Source organism: Haliotis rubra, unplaced genomic scaffold (genome assembly GCF_003918875.1).
Source record: "Haliotis rubra isolate DU_JTF1 unplaced genomic scaffold, ASM391887v1 Scf547, whole genome shotgun sequence".
In the NCBI taxonomy this organism is placed as follows: Eukaryota; Metazoa; Mollusca; class Gastropoda; order Lepetellida; family Haliotidae; genus Haliotis; species Haliotis rubra.
Genome location: NW_025767243.1, coordinates 660,934 through 680,067, shown reverse-complemented (window position 1 = coordinate 680,067; position 19,134 = coordinate 660,934). Strand labels below are relative to the sequence as shown.

The window sequence follows — 19,134 nt, the reverse complement described above, 5'->3', positions numbered from 1 at the left end:
CCAAAAAGACGTTAAAATATGGTATTTGTTGGTCCCTGCCTAGCGCTCGGCATTAATGGGTACAACAGGGACTGGTCGGCTCGGAGTCAGTATAATGTGTCTGAGTGGGGTATTCATGCTTCACTGCGGCATGGCATCTCAGTGAGGTAGCACTAAAACCAGCTTAAGTCTGGGCTAGTACAAGCAGCCGCACATACACATACACACACGCATGCACGTCGTCGTATGAGCGAAATATTCTCAAGCACGACCTTAAACTTAATTTTTACCTTACCCGCTGTTTGCAATATGTATGGGGTGCCACAGTTGTGGGGTAACGATCTGCAAAACAGACAGTTTCTAATTGTCTAACTGGTAAATCATGCTCCAGTAGCATGATGAAAGCTTTTGCAGCAGTTCCATTTGCTGTTCCAGATGGATTTCGGAGAGATTTCAGATCAGTTGATCCCTCATGGCATTGACCAGAGATGAATGGTGCAGGGCTTGGACGGGTCCACATTTTCTTCCAGGGTACTCCACCCCCTATTTACCCCCTACCCTGATACCCGGTATGTTAATACCTGGCATCAAATTTTGTAAGAAAGGAGCTCGGAGGCTAAACATTCGCGGTTTTTTCAATATATTAACCATGTATTATTTTCAAAACATGTGACTGTATTAGTCTAAATCTTCAATGGTACACCTTTAATCATGAAAAAAATAACATTGTTTAATCTATTAGTCACATGGTCGTAACGGGTCCGGGTATTGAGACCTGTACCTGGGCCCAACTCATTATCCACCCGTCCCGGGTATGCGGGCTACTCGTCCCAGCCGTACTGAATGGCATGGATTTATGAGCTTGTTGGCACCTGTTCAATAGTTTGCTGATCACAGACACATAGAACCGTTTCGGCCATTGTGGCTGTTAAGCTGTGTTTTGGCATTAAGTCTTGCAGATATAGGATGTGTGTTGGCATTACTTATCTTTGTTCTAAAAATTGGTAGAACATTAATATTTCTTGATTTCCTACAACTTTTGAAACGTATATATAAAATCACAACAGGAAAATGATGTCTCGATTATCAGCTGAAACAGACTCCACTGGGTAAAAGGAAAGGGAGTGATATGAAAACATTACTGGAAATCATTATTCGCGAAATGGGGATGCATGTTCTGCCCTACTGATAACATCTACCACTCCCACAATTTGCATAAAAAAGCTGTTCTTTTACGGCTGTCTGTGAACATAAACCTTGGACAATGAAGTGCTGAACCGGAAAACCCAGTGTTTCGATAGCGGATTATGTTGAGTGTTAATTTAGAAATAGCTTTGATGTGCTCAAAGCAGAAATTCTGCTACTCAACATGGTGAGTAAAGAGAATGTTTGAGAAATATGTTCATATGTTGAAATCACATTTGGCATTTGTAGCTAATAGTTGCACATTTTATTTCCTTTAGGATATTTTCTACTTTAATCTTTGCATATTGACAATGTTCTTTTGCCTCCCAGTCGTCACTGCTGAAACTACCTGATTAAGAATTTAAAATTCAGTATTGTTGAAAAGCTATCTATGATATTTTCTTGAAGTTAGTTGGATTTAGTAGTTATGTTGTTTGCTTCCAAACCGCTATTTTATAGAACAAAGTTGGCACGGAATGTTGAAAAGCTATCTATGATAAAGGCTACAAGCAAATTCAAATTATTACAAAAGCATGTGGCTCTCCTACTCGTCAGAGGGTCACCTGAAGAGTGGTCAAGAGTTATCTAAACACCTTACAAGGTGTCTTAAGTTGAGTCAAGTGAGAGGGAGAGATTATCATGGTTTATACAATAATTTGATCGAATACATTTTGAAACACAAACTTGTTTGGAATTCCAATTCATTTGTCTATGTCTGTGACCAAGAGCATAGCGTTGTGTAAATACTGAGATATTTGCAAAGATCGTTAGAAAATTCTTAGATCCACTGCACTGAGGCAACTAGTTTGTCTTAATTCCAAAAAGGAATATATAAGTTTCATACAGCTCTTGAAATGTTCTTTATATGTCTATCCCTGTGAACAAATATGTATTGTATAGTGGTAATGGGTTTGAATAATAGAAAAACGTTTCCCTGTGAACAAATATATGTATTGTATAGTGGTAATGGGTTTGAATAGTAGAAAAATGTTTCCCTGTGAACAAAGACACTGTTGATAGCATATTTGAGGAAATTGTGTCGCGCAATTAATGTACGGAGACGATCTTGTTCACATGACTTTTTGGGGTCTGCAACAACAAGGTCTCATTGTAATCCCCCTTACTTGACAGTACTTAGTTGTCAGTCTTGAAATTACATATTTTTACTAGCCAAACATTCAGGAAACGGTAGATATTCACACACACACACACACACACACACACACACACTCTCTCTCTCTCTCTCTCTATATATATATATATATATATATATATATATATATATATATTACTCACATTTGGCCATATTGCTCGTGGAGATGATGTATATTTTCATGTTGTGCTCAACTTCCATGCACAGGGTGTAAGTTGAAAGCGCTATCATTATTACTTTGGTCAATGAATCAGTGTGCAATACAACCTAAACTGTCTGTGAGTCGAAGGTTAACAAAGTCATTTGACCATGACATCACACCAGGTACCCATTCACTGCTGGGTAGTGGCAATTTTATACAAAATCTTGCTGTGTGTATAGTTGTTTTTAGTGCTTTGTATTGTATTGAGTTTAGATTATTGTTTAGTGAGTGTCTATTTTTCTATACTTCAACCACTTAATATTACTCTGACAGTGACACATGTTATGTACAAATATAATTTCGCATCGACATACTGATGCTATTTTATAGCATTGCTGAATATTTCCCATTTCTAGCCGGGATTTTAAGTCTTTACCTGAAATTAACAATGCCCGACAATGATATTATCCTCTGTTGGCTTCCACGCCATGTTGGCATAAAGGAAACACCACAGCTGATCCAGCGGCCCAAACCGTTCATGAACAAACATCAACATACATTGAGATCCCTGTTTTTGTTTGTAAGCCAGTTATAAGGCAATATGTTGATCACTGCTGGCAATCGACCTTAGATGAACAAACCACCAACAAACTACATTATACAAACGACTATATCAGTGCCAGAAGATGCTGTTTTAAGACATTGCCATGTAAGACATTCACATTTAGCCTATTATTTCCATTAATATGGAGATGTGTATTCCCTGTCAATCCCAGTTTACCATGAAACATATACTTTTAGACTGTGGATACTGAATTGGTGTGTTGAATATATCATATGTTTCTACTATACTGAATTGGTGTGGTGAATATATCATATGTTTCTACTATACTGAATTGGTGTGTTGAATATATCATATGTTTCTACTATACTGAATTGGTGTGTTGAATATATCATATGTTTCTATTATACTGAATTGGCGTGTTGAATATATCATATGTTTCTACTATAAAACATGTTACTAAGTTCACGGCTAAAAAATGCTACCGGTTTTATTTATAGAAATTGATCTTTATGACAACTATACATTTGAGCAAAATTGTCATTTTTTAAATTTACTATACAATAACTGATATGTTGTATGATCTTTGATGTTTATACTTTTACGATTGCTTTTCATGTACACATTACGAATTTATGGTAACTGGTTCTACCTGCGAATAGCAGGGAAGTTGATGATGCAATGTAAAGAAATATTTATCAATTCACTTCTAAGATGCTATCTGTCATTTGAGGAGCCATTTAGATCTCTTTCTCACCTGCCGCCCTCATGCATTCTGCCTTGAATTTTAAGAACCTTTCAGTATTCTTATCTTTATAGACACTATCCTGTCCTAGAAACTATTTTTTACATTAGAAGGGTCTCGTAGCTTCTATTTTCAGCAAATATTATAAATCTAATTTAAATATTTGTCAGTCTACTCTCTTTTGTAACAGTTATTGAGCTCATGGCATTTAAACATAACCTGCCAATATATATTTACATATTTTCTTTTGAATTGATTAAACTACATTAATTCTGCATGAACTCATCTAAAGGGCGGTATCTTCTGTCCAACCATCTGTTCACCCATCAAGTAAATTCAATAAAAATAGGTGGGAACTATTGTCAGTGTTTACAAACATGGCGTCGCCCATGTCAATATGGGTGATAATGACAACTTCTTGATGCGTAATGTGCCCGACGTCTTATTTTGGAGTAGCATACCTAAGAACAGAGACCCATTACAAGTGTGGGCAGCATTGGAAAACTAGGCATTAGTCTCCACCCTTTTGTATTTACTCGAACCTGTTAGAATCCGTCTTCAGCAACCTATGCTTGTAAGAGTTGACGAACGAGATCTGGTGGTCAGGCTGGCTGACTTGATGCACGCCATATAATCCCAGTTGTGGAGATCGATGATTACTGGATTGTCTGGTCAAGAATCGATTACCTATATACATGTGCCTGGAAAATTACTTAGAAAACGAAAACGAAAACTATACTTTATTCGGAGAAGCAAACATGGGAAAAAATTGTCTCATGTTATAGTGCTGATAACTATGGTCGTATGATGTTAATGAGTGCGGTCATGTTTATCAAGATTCTGGCATACAATCTTCACAAAAATCACATAACTATCAATAGCCGAGCACAATGTTAATATATGGTGAAACCTAGGACAACTGCGATTAAAACGACATCCCCTTGTGTTCAGAGGATGGTCATCAGAGCGTGGTACAACAACCCTCGACTGGAATGTCAGTGATGTACCGTTGTCCATTCAGATTATGTCTGGAGCGTCACAGGTCAACTCTTTACAGTCATGTTAGGGACACTTCCCTGGCACAATCAATGAACCCCCGTTAAACGGTGTGTGCGTTAGCCATGTGTACCACTTGGTGAAACAGTAACACACTCCCGTGTAGATGTTTTAAATCTAACAAAGATCACAACCACTGGGGCGATGGGGAAGACAGAGAGCCAAAGTGGTTAAAGAGGATGGTCATCAAAGTGTGGTACAACAACCCCGACGAATGTCAGTGGTGAAGCCAAATCCATTGGTGTCACCCGCTGAGATATTGCAAGAATCAACTTTAAGGCGGCGTGTTAACTATACCCAATCACACAATCACTGAACCTCTACAGTTAATTACAGTGTGCTTTACATCCATACGAGATCACTTGTTTGAAACAGTAACCACATAGAAAAAGGTCCAATCTTGAATTTTTAAATCAAGAGAAAGAGAGGTTATGGAACAAAAGTGGTGATTTGCTTGTTTGTTGTTTTACGCCGTAATCAGCAATGTTCCGTACAATCGAATTTGGTACAGACAATCCAGTGATTAACATCACAATCATCGATCTACGCAATTGGGATACGATGACGTGTCAACCAAGTCAGCGAGCCTGACCACCCGATTCCGTTATTCGCCTCTTACGACAAGCATGGGTTGCTGAAATCCAGTTCAAACCCGGATCTTCACGGGTTTGAACATCAACTCGAACTATTTGGAAGGAATGTTTAAAACTCACGACAATGGCCATACTTTTATAACATTATTATGTTTATTTCAACAATATATTCACAAATTCAAATCCTTCCTGAACTGAAACTGTTTCCAGAGTCGTCGAAGTAAACGAAAACACACAAAGCATGAACGCCTCGTCAAGCGTAGTCACTTGCTTCACCATATAATGACACTGTCTCATCACAAAGGTTCCCGACAAGCGGAGACCTGTTTAACATCACTGTATTGCAACATGCATATTGTAGTGGATTCAAAGCTATATTTTGATGTATAATAAAGTTACATGCACAGTGTGTTGTCTGATTTGTGAAGGAATGTATTGATAGGAGAAAAGATATATTACTGGGATACATGTTTATGTATTGAAATGAAATCTGACTACAATATAAGGATACTTATATATACTCATGTAATGTACTTGTCTGTTGGATCCTGTTACCACAAGAGCAGAATACGCCAGTAATATTTTGGATTATTTCAGTGATGAAATCTAAAATCGTTTCGTTCCTCTAAAGGCGATCTTATCGATCGTAAGTTGTTTTCATGGTAGTTGATCAACTTAGCGCTACAATCGCCTTTAAAAATCTTTGTGAATTAAAAACGATCAGACATCCAGACTGGATATCGTGTTTTCATCACAAGGGAGGCAACTGTTCCTCTAAACGGAAGGCACCATGCTCAAAACCCCAAAACGCAGGCTTGAAATGGCAAGGTCTGAAACTACTCTTTGATATAGGCTAGTGGATACTTTTGTCTCGGGAAGAAGAAGGTATGGCTGGTAAAAGCTGATAGAATTCCGTGCCTAGAAGCCATGGCAGGGTGGTTTGATTGTATGTAGGATAAAGATCAAGGTCTGAATTAAAAGCCAGATGGTCAAGTTCAACACCAAGCACACACGAGGCGATCTAAATCGCATTTGATGTTCACCCCAACAAGGGTCACCTTCCGTTTCTTGATCTTTCTGGTTACACCATACACAGGCGTCTTGCACAAACGACATTGCTGCAAATTCTTCTTCAATCTTTGTCTTGTGAAATGTGATCAGTTGGTGGCTGCGTCTAGGATGACTGTTATGAGGCCTTCTGGCGTCTTTCAACGCCGATATAAAGATTGTTCTCAGGTCTAACGAAACCTCCCTTTTCCAGTTTGACAGACGCCTGAAACCAGAAATACCTTTCAGAAAAGGTTACCAACAGCACTCCCCAAAGAATATACGTCACTATTTGTCAAATTCATACCGTGGTTAATGTGAAGCGATTCCGCAACCATAATTGAGCGAATGAATGTTTGAATTGGACGCTGCAGGATGTAAAATGTCATCTACAAGAGCCTTGGGGCGGTGGGGTAGCCTGGTGGTTAAAGTGTTCGCTTGTCACGCCGAAAGACCTGGGTTCGATTCCTCAGATGGGTACAATGTGTGAAGCCCATTTCTGGTGACCCCCGCCGTGATTTTGCTTTAATATCATTAAAAGTGGTGTAAAACTCAAACCCACTCACAAAAGCGTGTATATACCTGTATATAAAAAAATCTGGGACAGACAGAGCAGGGCTGTATTTCATAAGAAAGGCACTATATATATATATATTGAAACTTGATTTGGAACCAACTGAATTGTAAGATTTACTATCGTCAGAGGGAAAATGTATACAGGTTACCATAGCGGATGACTGATAAGACAGATGACAGGTGTTCTAGTCAGGTGAGATAAAGAAAGAGCTGACTACAGGGGTAAAGCAACTGACCTCTGTCTCCGGGCTCACAACAAACCGGAAGTTCTGCACTAACGCTACTATCGCCATCTTGGCTTCCAGCAAGGCGAGCCTCATCCCCAGACAGTTCCGCGGCCCGACGCCAAACGGCATCCACATGTAGTTGTGTAGCTCATGCTTATTCTCAGGAAGAAACCTTGATGTTGAAAAATATAATTTTGGAACAAAAAATGTAAGTTATATGACTGTCTGTCATCTTGACTTGGCAGAAAGCTGGAACTAAAACCCACGGGCACAGGCATGGTGCTGACAAACTAGACAATAATCGGGGAAAACTGATTCGGGTCTCACGATCTACTGGTTTCTTGAATGCCTACTGACGTTATTCGGTGGGGCATAGTGAATTCGCATGTCCTCGGGGCGGTGGGGTAGTCCTGGTGACATTGGTTGTTAAAGCCCGTTCTGAGCTCGTCATATTGCCTGGAAGACCCGGTTCGACTAAACACATTGGTACAATGTGAAACCTGATGTTCTTTTAGACCTAATATTACAACAACAAATAACAACCCAAAACAGCCGACAATGAAATAACTAACATAAAGAGGAGTGGTAAAATTCGACACGTGTGCAGGAATATTCGTGTAAAGACCATTTAGCTGAAGAGACTCCCTATATATGGATTAAGAATGTCATATTACCTGTCAGGGTCGAATTTTTCCGGGTCGGACCAGAATTCTGGATCATGCTGTATGGCGTAGACTGGTATGATGATGGGCAGGCCGGCGGGGATGTGGTAGCCGTTGATGTTGGTGCTCTTGGCGGGAACTCGTGTGATCCTGGAAGCGACAGTGTTTGTAAACGGGCTAACATATATGAATGCTATCCTCCCCACTTCATCCATACGGGGCGGTGGGGTAGAATAGTTGTTAAAGCGTTCGCCCGTTACACTGAAGACCAGGGTTCGATTCCCCACATTGGTAAAATGTGTGAAACCAATTTCTGGTTCCCCCGCCATAATATCACTCATTCACTCACCAAAGTTTCAAGAGATACGAGGGGCGGTGGAGTAACCTAGTGGTTAAAGCGTTGGCTTGTCACGCCGAAGACCCGGGTTCGAATCCCCACATGGGCACAATGTGTGAAGCCCATTTCTGGTGTTCCCCCGCCGTGATGTAGCTGGAATATTGCTAAAAGCGGCGTAAAACCAAACTCAGTCAGTCAGTCAAGAGATACGCCATAATGATCAAGCTGGTTCTTTATCAAAAAGGCATTTTTGTATTTCTATCGAGTTCTCGTTACTAAAGGAACTGCCTTTGTTTGTACATGAACTATGTATACGTAGGTGTAGTGGGGGTCTGCCTGGAGCGCCACCGACCTGGTTGCCGGGGGATAGAGTCTCAGAGTTTCCAGGAACACGTTCTCCAGGTACTGCAGCTTCGTCACGTCGGCGTACGTGGGCTTCTTCTACACAAACACAACACACACGATGATGAAAAACATTACCTGATGTAAATACAGATCTTTGTTTTTCTCAAACAGATCTGGTCTACGATGGTGTGGACATCGTTGTTGAAATGTATGTGGATATTTCCATGCCCATATTTTCCTCGGAAATACTCGGAAGCAATTCTACAACCTCTTCAACGTATCTTCAGCTGATATCGGTCAGTCATATCCACTCGTCCTTTACCGTTGCTAGGGGCGGTGGGGTAGCCTAGTGGTTAAAGCGTTGGCTCGTCACGCCGAAGACCCGGGTTCGAATCCCCACATGGGTACATTGTGTGAAGCCCATTTCTGGTGTCCCCCGCCGTGATGTTGCTGGAATATTGCTAAAAGCGGCGTAAAACCAAACTCAGTCAGTCAGTTTACCGTTGCTTACATAATACCTCGGGTAGCAATGGTGTAGTGATACTGCATGAAATATCTCTAAACCGTGTAACGCCAAATCCGTATACTCTTTCAACAGGGCGGACCTTTTTGAATAAATTTTGACAGGAAGACAAAACGGAAAGCAAGTGTATGTAATGCGACCCACAGGTGCCCCCCGGTTGTGTCTTGGCATGGTGCAGGATTTCTGACAAAATCCTCAGCGTGTGGAAAACACGCCTTATGTCGGAGAGCGTACGTTTAATCTCCAAATCATCATCATCATCATCATCATTATCATCAATTTCTGACAGTGCTGACAGAGGTCCTATTTGACGAGCCGACTGGGACACTTCCATATTGTTTATGATTAGCTACGGGTCAGCCTGAATACACACTGAAGAGTGTTTATTTACATCACTAAAGTGTGTCCTTATCGACTGGTATACCCTCTTCCCAGTCTCATTCTGGGTACTTACATCGCCAATGTGTGTCCTTATCGACTGGTATACCCTCTTCCCAGTCTCATTCTGGGTACTTACATCGCCAATGTGTGTCCTTATCGACTGGTATACCCTCTTCTCCCAGTCTCATCACTGGGTACTTACATCGCCAATGTATTGTCCTTATCGACTGGTATACCCTCTTCCCAGTCTCATTCTGGGTACTTACATCGCCAATGTGTGTCCTCATCGACTGGTATACCCTCTTCCCAGTCTCATTCTGGGTACTTACATCGCCAATGTGTGTCCTTATCGACTGGTATACCCTCTTCCCAGTCTCATTCTGGGTACTTACATCGCCAATGTGTGTCCTTATCGACTGGTATACCCTCTTCCCAGTCTCATTCTGGCACTTACATCGCTCAATGTGTTGTCGCTTATCGACTGGTATACCCTCTTCCCAGTCTCATCTCTGGGTAATTTACATCGCCAATGTTATTGTCCTTATCGACTGGTATACCCTCTTCCCAGTCTCATTCTAGGTACTTACATCGCCAATGAGTGTCCGTATCGACTGGTACAGCTTCTCCTGGATCTCTGGGTGTTTTGCCAAGAGATAGGCGGTGAAGGTCAAGGCGTTGGAGGTGGTGTCGTAGCCGGCAAGGAGAAAGATGTGGGAGTTGCAGAAGATCTCATAGTTTGTCAGACCTGAAATATATAGACGATACACCCGCATGCGTCGGGCTAAATCCACTCACTAACACGGCTTGGTCCTAGTATTGGTACTTGAAGGTCGGTGGCTTTGTGTGCCCGTGGACCACTTTGGCACAGGGGTCTACACGTTTTATCTCTGATATCGTGGCCTTTGTATTTAAACAGCACTGCTATCGATGCCAATAATCAACTATTACCGGAAAAGGTCCCTGATACTGGATATTTCGATACGCGTCTTTACCGTGTTTTCTTGCGTTTAAGAATATGGCTTATGGTGTGGACGTTCTTGTATGCGGTGACTACCTCGCTTCTGGCAAGTACTTGAAGTCGAAGCAGGTCTCTGTGTCGTCATCAGAATCATCTATCCGGGTCTTGTAGAGACTCATCGCTTGTGGGTGTCAACATCGCCTGCCAGGATGTCATTGTGATCTGTGCGGAGGTGTGAGTGAAGTGGAGTGCTTGGGTCATTCAGTAAGGTTACGCCACGTTTAACAATATTCAACAATATATCACGGCTGGGCTGCATCAAACAGCCTTAACATTGTGAGCCATGTAGGGAATCGAACCAGGGTCATCAGCATGGTGAGCGGACGGTTACCGCCTGGAACCCTCCACCCCTCCATGGTATATGACCAGGGTGTAAAGATTCATGACTACTGCTGAACCATTCTGTGATATATACGTGATATATAGTTCTTCTGTTTGTAATCGGCCGTGTTTAATATAATAAAAGTGTCATATAAGCATCTCAGTGACTTAAACATTGAGACTCCGTAGAAGATCCGGGTTAGAAGAATATTAATCTTCAGTAACGCCCGTAATGCTTGTCGTAGAGGCGACTAACGGGAGAGATTGGTCAAGTTCCTGACTTGGTTGACGTACATATCATAGGTTCTACAATTGCGTGGATCGATGCTCATGCTGTTGATCACTGGATTGTCTGGTCCAGACTCGATTATTTACAGACCGCCATATATGGCTGGAATATTGCAGAGTGCGGCGTAAAATAAACTCACTCACTCACTTAAACATTGATGTTTCTGTCGGCATTATTTCCTGCAATATTGTCCAGAAAAGTGCTGCTTTCACATATCTTATAAAGCCAATGACCATGACCATCATCCTCGCAGGTGTCACATAAAGATATTTTGTTGGTTCGCCTAAGTATCCCTCTCGAAAATAATTTTGTTCACATTTCAACCAGTGTAGAAATGCTGATTACTACCACTCAGGGATTGGACAATGAAGAAGACTTACTCAAACGAGTGAGAGATTTCAATTTTATGCTGCTTTCAGCAATATTCCAGCAATATCACTGGGAGGGGGGGGGCACAATATGCCAAAGAATAAGTGAAGCTTCATATGTTAAAATTCTCTCATATTTGGAGTTTGTGACTTATTAAGCCGCAAACATTCGACGTTGTAGTAAGTGTGAACTGGTCAGGCATGCGGTTGAACAACGATGACGGATCACTTGAGTTATGAAGGTGTGTTTTTGTTTTGAACTCGCATCTTGCTTAGGCCAGAGACCATCTATTATATGATCTCTGCTTAGGCTATGTAATTCAGCCTGTTGAGAGTGGGCTGAGGAGCTGCGCTCGGGAGTTACCTCCTCTTTGTTATACTCCCGGTTTGCTGCTTACTATGGCATTCATTCGAGTGAGTTCTACATGATGGTGAATTATTGATGATCAAAATGGCCGTAGTGAGGCGTAGCTACTGCTAGAATTCCGGAGCAATGTGTGTAGGTATATAAAGGATTGAAGTTGCTGACATGTTCGTACGACTTTGAGGACTTCTTTGGATTTACGCTATCATCTGTCTGCTAACATAATCCGCTCTCCTCGTCTCAAATGCCAATCACTACAACCTTCATCGACAAGAATCAAGACTGTAGTAACTACAGATTTTTAGTTGATATGTTAGATTTGTGAACCAATATTTAAGATTTGAGACTCAATAGTATAGGATTAAAGAAATCTGTATCGTCATTCATTGTATTGCTTGCTCATTTTTATTCAATATATTATTGAATAGCGCCAATTTCGTCGTAATATTCAGATCGCTTTCTACAAGTGTCGTTCCGACCTTTGACCCGTAATGGGAATTCTTCACGGTCCCTATCAATAAAGCGCATAACCCTATAGTTTACCTTTAGGCTTACCGAGATGTCGTAGAGCTATGAACGCTTTTGGATCAGGGACGGTGGATGTGTTAGCGGTAGCGAGAACCTTAAATATGATTATAAAGAAGACTACCTCGACCCGATGACGATTTGATGGGCTACTTACCGAGTCGGGATTATTCTTCCTGTCTCTCGATCATTGTTTGATCATAGAACGGAACTTCGCCTTGTCTTTGTCGGTGTCAGAATCTGGAAGTCCACCTTCTCAAGCTTACGGACTTGGTGAATGGAAACAGCACTGAAGGTTACAACGACAACCATTAGTGTAAAACGTCAGTGCAAAGTGAAATCTTGACAATCCACATAACAGATTCCGATTTGGTAAGTTTGGGACAAAAGAAGCTTTGAACATTATATTAATGGACCGCTGACGCTGGAGTGTTCGCGAAAAAAGGTTAGGCATGTATACACTAAATTATTGGTGGTTATTTTAGATTAAATATTCGACGGATTAGAGGGGTATTGGCAGAAAATAGCCGTCGCGGGTCTACAAGCGTACGCACGATATCCATATATATATCCTTCTTTATATGTATATGGATATCAGTGTACGCTATGTAGGCCTAATGCGTAATTTTCAGCAATACAATGCGCTTATCGTCGAAACAAAACCCCGCTCCTCCTCGTTAGATGAAATGGGTTTAGCTAACTTTGAACAACGGTCAGTTCTAACTTGTTGAAATACGACGCAGCTGTATGGCGAAGCTGATGGCTTTCACTATGTCCGCTTATGATGAAGAACCGCCAAAATTGCATCTCAGTTAAATACGTGTGTAGCCTATGGGAAAATAGGCGGAAATGACCCCTATCTATGACCTGCCCTGCTTGCTTCTACTACAGAGGTGCTTGCGAGATATTGCGTGATGTAACGGGCTGTGACTCGTGTAACAAGGAAGATCGTGGGAAGGAATTGAGCTTCATCGCTTCTCGGACAGTAAGGTGACGAAAACGTTGTCGGAGTTGGACTGGCTGTCGAGGTCGATGCTGGAAGCCGGTGCTGGCAATCACGTCCATGGTGTAGCAGCCATCCAGACTGGGTAACAAGAATTCACCAGGAATTGGCTTTTTGTTTTGGTTTGGTTTACGTATTGATTTGTTGTTGTTGTTGTTTAAGGCTGCCCCTGTGCAGTATTTCATGTTACATGACGACGTCCGTGATTAACAACCAATAAACCGGTGTTTGATATTAGACATAATATCACGCCCATGTTGAAACTAATCTCAATCTTGACCCTCACTACTGTAATCATTCAGTCGGCTTTTACGTGCCTGTTTGCATTTTTAATATCGGGATAACCATAAAATACTTTAGAAATTAATAGAGAAGTCCGGTTTGATGATTTCACTGTTGTTTCCAGTGTAAACTTACTTTATTACATGATTTCAAACGTCCCGCCCTGATCGAGTCTTACTGTTTTCAGTTCAATGTTTTCTTCTCTTCTGCGAGTTTATCCACGTTCTGACTAACAAATGTGTACATCTTTTCGATCAGAACCATCATCTGCGCAAACAAAAATAAGACACATTCAATTGGACACCACTCACAGTAAGTGCATAGCACTCGCAAACATTGAACACATCTATGCCGTCTTTAAAAACGAAATTAAATCAAACACAGTTACGCCCCATTGATAGCTACTGAAGGAAGGCATGACTTTGAAGTCAATTATCTCGCTTTTGAATACTTCGAAATTCGCTGCAGGTCGAACTACTACATTGTACCTCCAGCCAGCAGCCCTTCAGGGTTATCAGAGTGAGTGAGTGAGAGAGTGATATTAGTTTTACATCAAGCTTTAGAAATATTCATCAACATCACGCTGGGGACACAGAAATAGGCTGCTTAGCACTGTGCCCATGTTTGGAATCAATACTAGGTCTTCGGTGTGACGAGCGAGCGAGCTTTAACCATTAGATTACTCCCATCGCCCCAAGTACAAATGAACTTGAGGGGGTTAATGTATATGTTACATGTTAACCAATCTAGAAAATACACTGGTAATCTTAAACAGAAAAATACGATGTACATTTGAACTTATATATACTTATATATAACTTATGTTATATAGAGAGGTATATAACTTACGTTATATGGTACGAGTTCGTTTGTACAGTGGTAAATGTTACGGATACAGTATCGATCAAAATGGTTTTACGCCTCGTTTAGCAATATTCCAGTAATAAACTAAATTCAAAATTTTGAAATCAGAGATTACTATTTACCTGTTTGAGTTTACCTGTACTGAAAGTAGGACTGAGGACACATCGCATGAACTTCCAGTATTCGTCATAGATCCTCAACGATGCTGATCCATGCACTATCTTGGCACTGGGCGAATGTCTCCGAGAACAACATACAAATATACAACTATACTGACGTACAAAACAAAGTACACACCTGGCCTTGGGGGCTTATTTTCCCTGAAACGACATATACATCGTGTTTGAGTGTGACTTACAAGTCATGTTGCATCTTATACTGTAACGTAACGTAATGTAATGAAATGTAATATAATATAATTGAATTGAATTAGCGTAATGTAATGAAACATAATGTAATGTAATGTACCATAATGTAACGTAATGTAACATAATGTAATGTAACATAATGTAATGCAATGTAACATAATGTACTGTAACATAATGTAATGTAACATAATGTAATGTAATATAATGTAATGTAACATAATGTAATGTAATGTACCATAATGTAACGTAATGTAACATAATGTAATGCAATGTAACATAATGTAATGTAACATAATGTAATGCAATGTAACATAATGTAATGTAACATAATGTAACGTAATGTAACATAATGTAATGCAATGTAACATAATGTAATGTAACATAATGTAATGTAATGTACCATAATGTAACGTAATGTAACATAATGTAATGCAATGTAACATAATGTAATGTAACGTTATGTAATGTAACATAATGTAATGCAATGTAATGTAACATAATGTAATGCAATGTAATGTAACATAATGTAATGCAATGTAACATAATGTAATGTAACGTAATATAATGTAACATAATGTAACGTAATGTAATGTAACATAATGTAATGTAATGTAACAAAATGTAATGCAATTTAATGTAATGTAACATTATGTAATGTAATGTAACGTAACGTAATGTAATGTACCATAATGTAACGTAATGTAACATAATGTATTGATACGTAATGTAATATGTCACGTAACGCAATAAAGCCTAATAAATTATATAATGTAATGCAATGTAACATAATGAAACGCAATGTAATGTAAGGTAAAATATAAAGGTTATAAAAAGGTCCATCCGTGATGTATCCTACCTTTCTTAAATACACAATGAGCGGAAAACAGGCTCAGAAATCACAAGGAAAGCATTGAGTAGAGTTTCAGAATGAAACAAAATGAGGCGAATGATGGCAGACACGGCTCGGGTAATAATCAATTATAGCTATATATGTCATAAATATAAATTTATGTGTTAAATAAATTGCACAGTTGAGGGCTGTTATGCGTGGATTACAGCATGTGAAACAGACTAGATTTCCAGGACTTTAATTTTCGAAGCTCTCTTAGCGCTAAGAAAGTCGTAAGTTAATGTTAATGTATGGCACTTACGACTATCTTAGGGCTAAGAAAGTTTCGAAAATCTAGACCCTGAACGATATGTGACGCTACAATTAATAATAGTTAACACGTTGTCAAGACAGTGCTATTAATTCCCTCTGAGACACTTGGCACCCTCTGAGGAGTCGCTATGACAACTCTGTAAAGCATTGGTTTATTAGGACCTGACACGATTAGTTACGTGCTGGCGTCGATTTAGACTGTTTCAATTCTGTCAGTGGCGTAAAACAGCATTCATTCACAATGAAGATCTACAACACTCACCGATCTGTTGACGAAGTAAGAGAAGTCCTTCACACAAATCTGTTTGATCATCGCGGGATCTGACACTAGCAAAGAAGGGATACGACCGTGAAAGACGCTGAAATATGAATCAGTTTGGCGTTAACGTTTGGTTTAGCGCATCCTTATTTTACGCCTTTTCAGTTTCATTTGGAAGGACATTTCTCGGACTAAAAACATAGTTATTATTTTTTTCAAATTTTGTCGGGAATGAAAGATTCAGGTTAATGGAAAATAAATTTTCATCTCAGGTTATTCAGTATACCTTACATTCCTATAATAAGGTTACCGATTAAATTTGTGTGAAATACTTACCCTACAACTCGGCCATGCTCCTTTATAAGACGCTGGTCACAGCCAGCTAGGCCCTGAAAAACAACGAAACATTAGCAGTTTAATTTTGATTTTCTTATTATTCAGTGCAGTTAACAGTGGCAGGCCAGTTCCCTTGCCCCCCTGTGAATCTCGTTAGTTATTGAATGTATTTAAAGGAGCGTTACTTGGTAGCATGGAGCGAGTAAGTGACTATGGTTTTACGCCGCTTTTAGCAATATTCCAGCAATATCAAGGCGTCGGACACCTGAAATGGGCTTCACACATTGTAGCCATGTGGGGATTCGAGCCCGGGTCTCCGGCGTGACGAGCGAACGCCTTAACCACTAGGCTACTCCACCACCCCTAGTAGAATGGATTTTTTTAACCCAGGTGCTTATTATTCTGGACAGGGGTAAAGTACCATCAGGATAATCAGGGTTGTGCGGCAAATCAGGCCTAGTCTATATAAACATTCCTTCTTATATATTGTATTACAATTTCGAAGATCGATGCTCAAGTGGATCACTTGATTGTCTGGTCTCGATCATTTATAGCTGGAGTATTGCTGAGTGGGGCGTTAAACAACAAGCAACAATCAAAACTTTCTAACATATCTTGTGGTAAATTCACTGAGTTGTGGATCGGTTGGCCAGCTTCTCTCCCGATTGCGTTCATATTTAAATGGCATGTATCCTTGCATATGTGATCCCTGAAGATCCGAGTTAGAATTGATCTTCAGTAACCCATGCTTATCGTAAGAGGCGACTAACGGGACCGGGTGGTCAGGCCCGCTGACTTTGTTGACACATGTCATCGTATCCCAATTGCGTAAACCGATGCTCATGATGTTGATCACTGGATTGTCTGGTCCAGACTCGATTATTTACAAACCGCCGCCATATAGCTGGAATATTGCTGAGCGCGGCATTAACCAATTAACCAACCAACCAACCAACCAACCATGCATACGTTGTAGTGCCTGGTTTCCTCGGTGTCACTGGAATATCCACCGACCAACTCCCTCGAAATAGGTAGATACCGTGGCTGTGGCGTTATAGAGCATTCACTCGCTCACATTTTGTACAGAAGTGAGAAGAAATAAAATACACAGTAAATTAACCAAGTATTGTATATCTAGTTTATATTATAGGGTTTAATACCCGGCCCTTATTGCTGCCGTTTAGTGGGAATGTGTATACCTCAGTCTTGTAGCGAGTCACTATCCCCAGCAAGCCTGGTTCCGGCGCGGGGATTCCCATCAGCTTGAACATGTCGTGTGTCCATGTGGCGTATCTGGGAACAAACAACACGCTTCCTACAAGGATTACAAGATTCAAGGAGTCAATGTGCTAGTGAGTTTTAGCAATAATGCAGCAATATTGAGCGCGCGTGTGTACATATGTAGGGGAGGGCGGTATAATGGAGGAGGATTTGGGCTGCCAATGGGGAACTTAACCTGGTTCTTCGGCGTGACGAGCGAACACGTTTCATGAAATGTAAGATTCAAGAATTCAATGTTCCAATGACTCGATGATTCAATATTTCAAAGTTACAGTGTGTCAAAATGTATAGGACTGAAAGATTTATTGTTTCAATGGCAAGGTTTCATGGATTCAATGCTACAGTTATTCCAGGTACCAAAGATTGTCAAATTCAGTTGGACACTTGTCCAATGCCTCAATGATTCTATGATAAAGATGGTGCTTTCATAACAGGGAGTTTTTCCTTAGATTGCTACACGCGCCATTTCACTACATTTCAGATGCACAATTGACTTGCCTTTGCGGGTGTTTGTGACGGGGGCCACCGGCTTACAGGAATAGAGGTAATTAAGGTAATTACTTTTATGCATGACATCTTCATTATTATATTATGGTGCGACGTTACGGCATACATTCCTACACCATTGTCAAGCAACTATTTTGCTTTTATTCTAAAATGCCAGTCATAAAATCATAGATTATAAAACCTTCAGGTCACAGTGACACGGTGAATAATCTCCCTCGAGTACTAGTATCCTCGGCTATTTTGCCGCTGAGCTTACGCCATGTCACCCACAGTGGACCGAGCAGTCGCTTGTGCACAGTGCAGTGGATGTTGTGCTATATTACCTTACTGTGATATCAAGCGGTTTGTGAGTAATCAATATGGTCGAAATATACACATATAGCCCAACGGTGATGACACAGGACAGCCCCCACTGCGATTAGTAGCGATGTTGAGACGTCCATGGTTGTTGAACGAGACTTGAACGTTATCTCATCACGAGGTGACAGCCGACTACAAGCCATATATACACAGTGGAAGTAGGTCAGCTTTATTGCACCACGGTGGCCAACACTGATTTGTGACCCAGAATATTTGTGTATCGGGAAGATGTTAAAACTTGTTATCGGAGTGAGTGAGTTGGGTTTTACGCCGCTTTTAGCAATATTCCAGCAATATCACGACGGGGACACCAG

The 19,134-nt window shown here is 40.6% G+C and overlaps 1 pseudogene; it reads right to left on the bottom strand.

Moving 5' to 3' along the window:
- Nucleotides 1–6,144: 6,144 nt before the first annotated feature.
- LOC124253621 lies at nt 6,145–18,842 on the bottom strand (annotated as a pseudogene).
- Between the last annotated feature and the right edge of the window lie 292 nt (nt 18,843–19,134).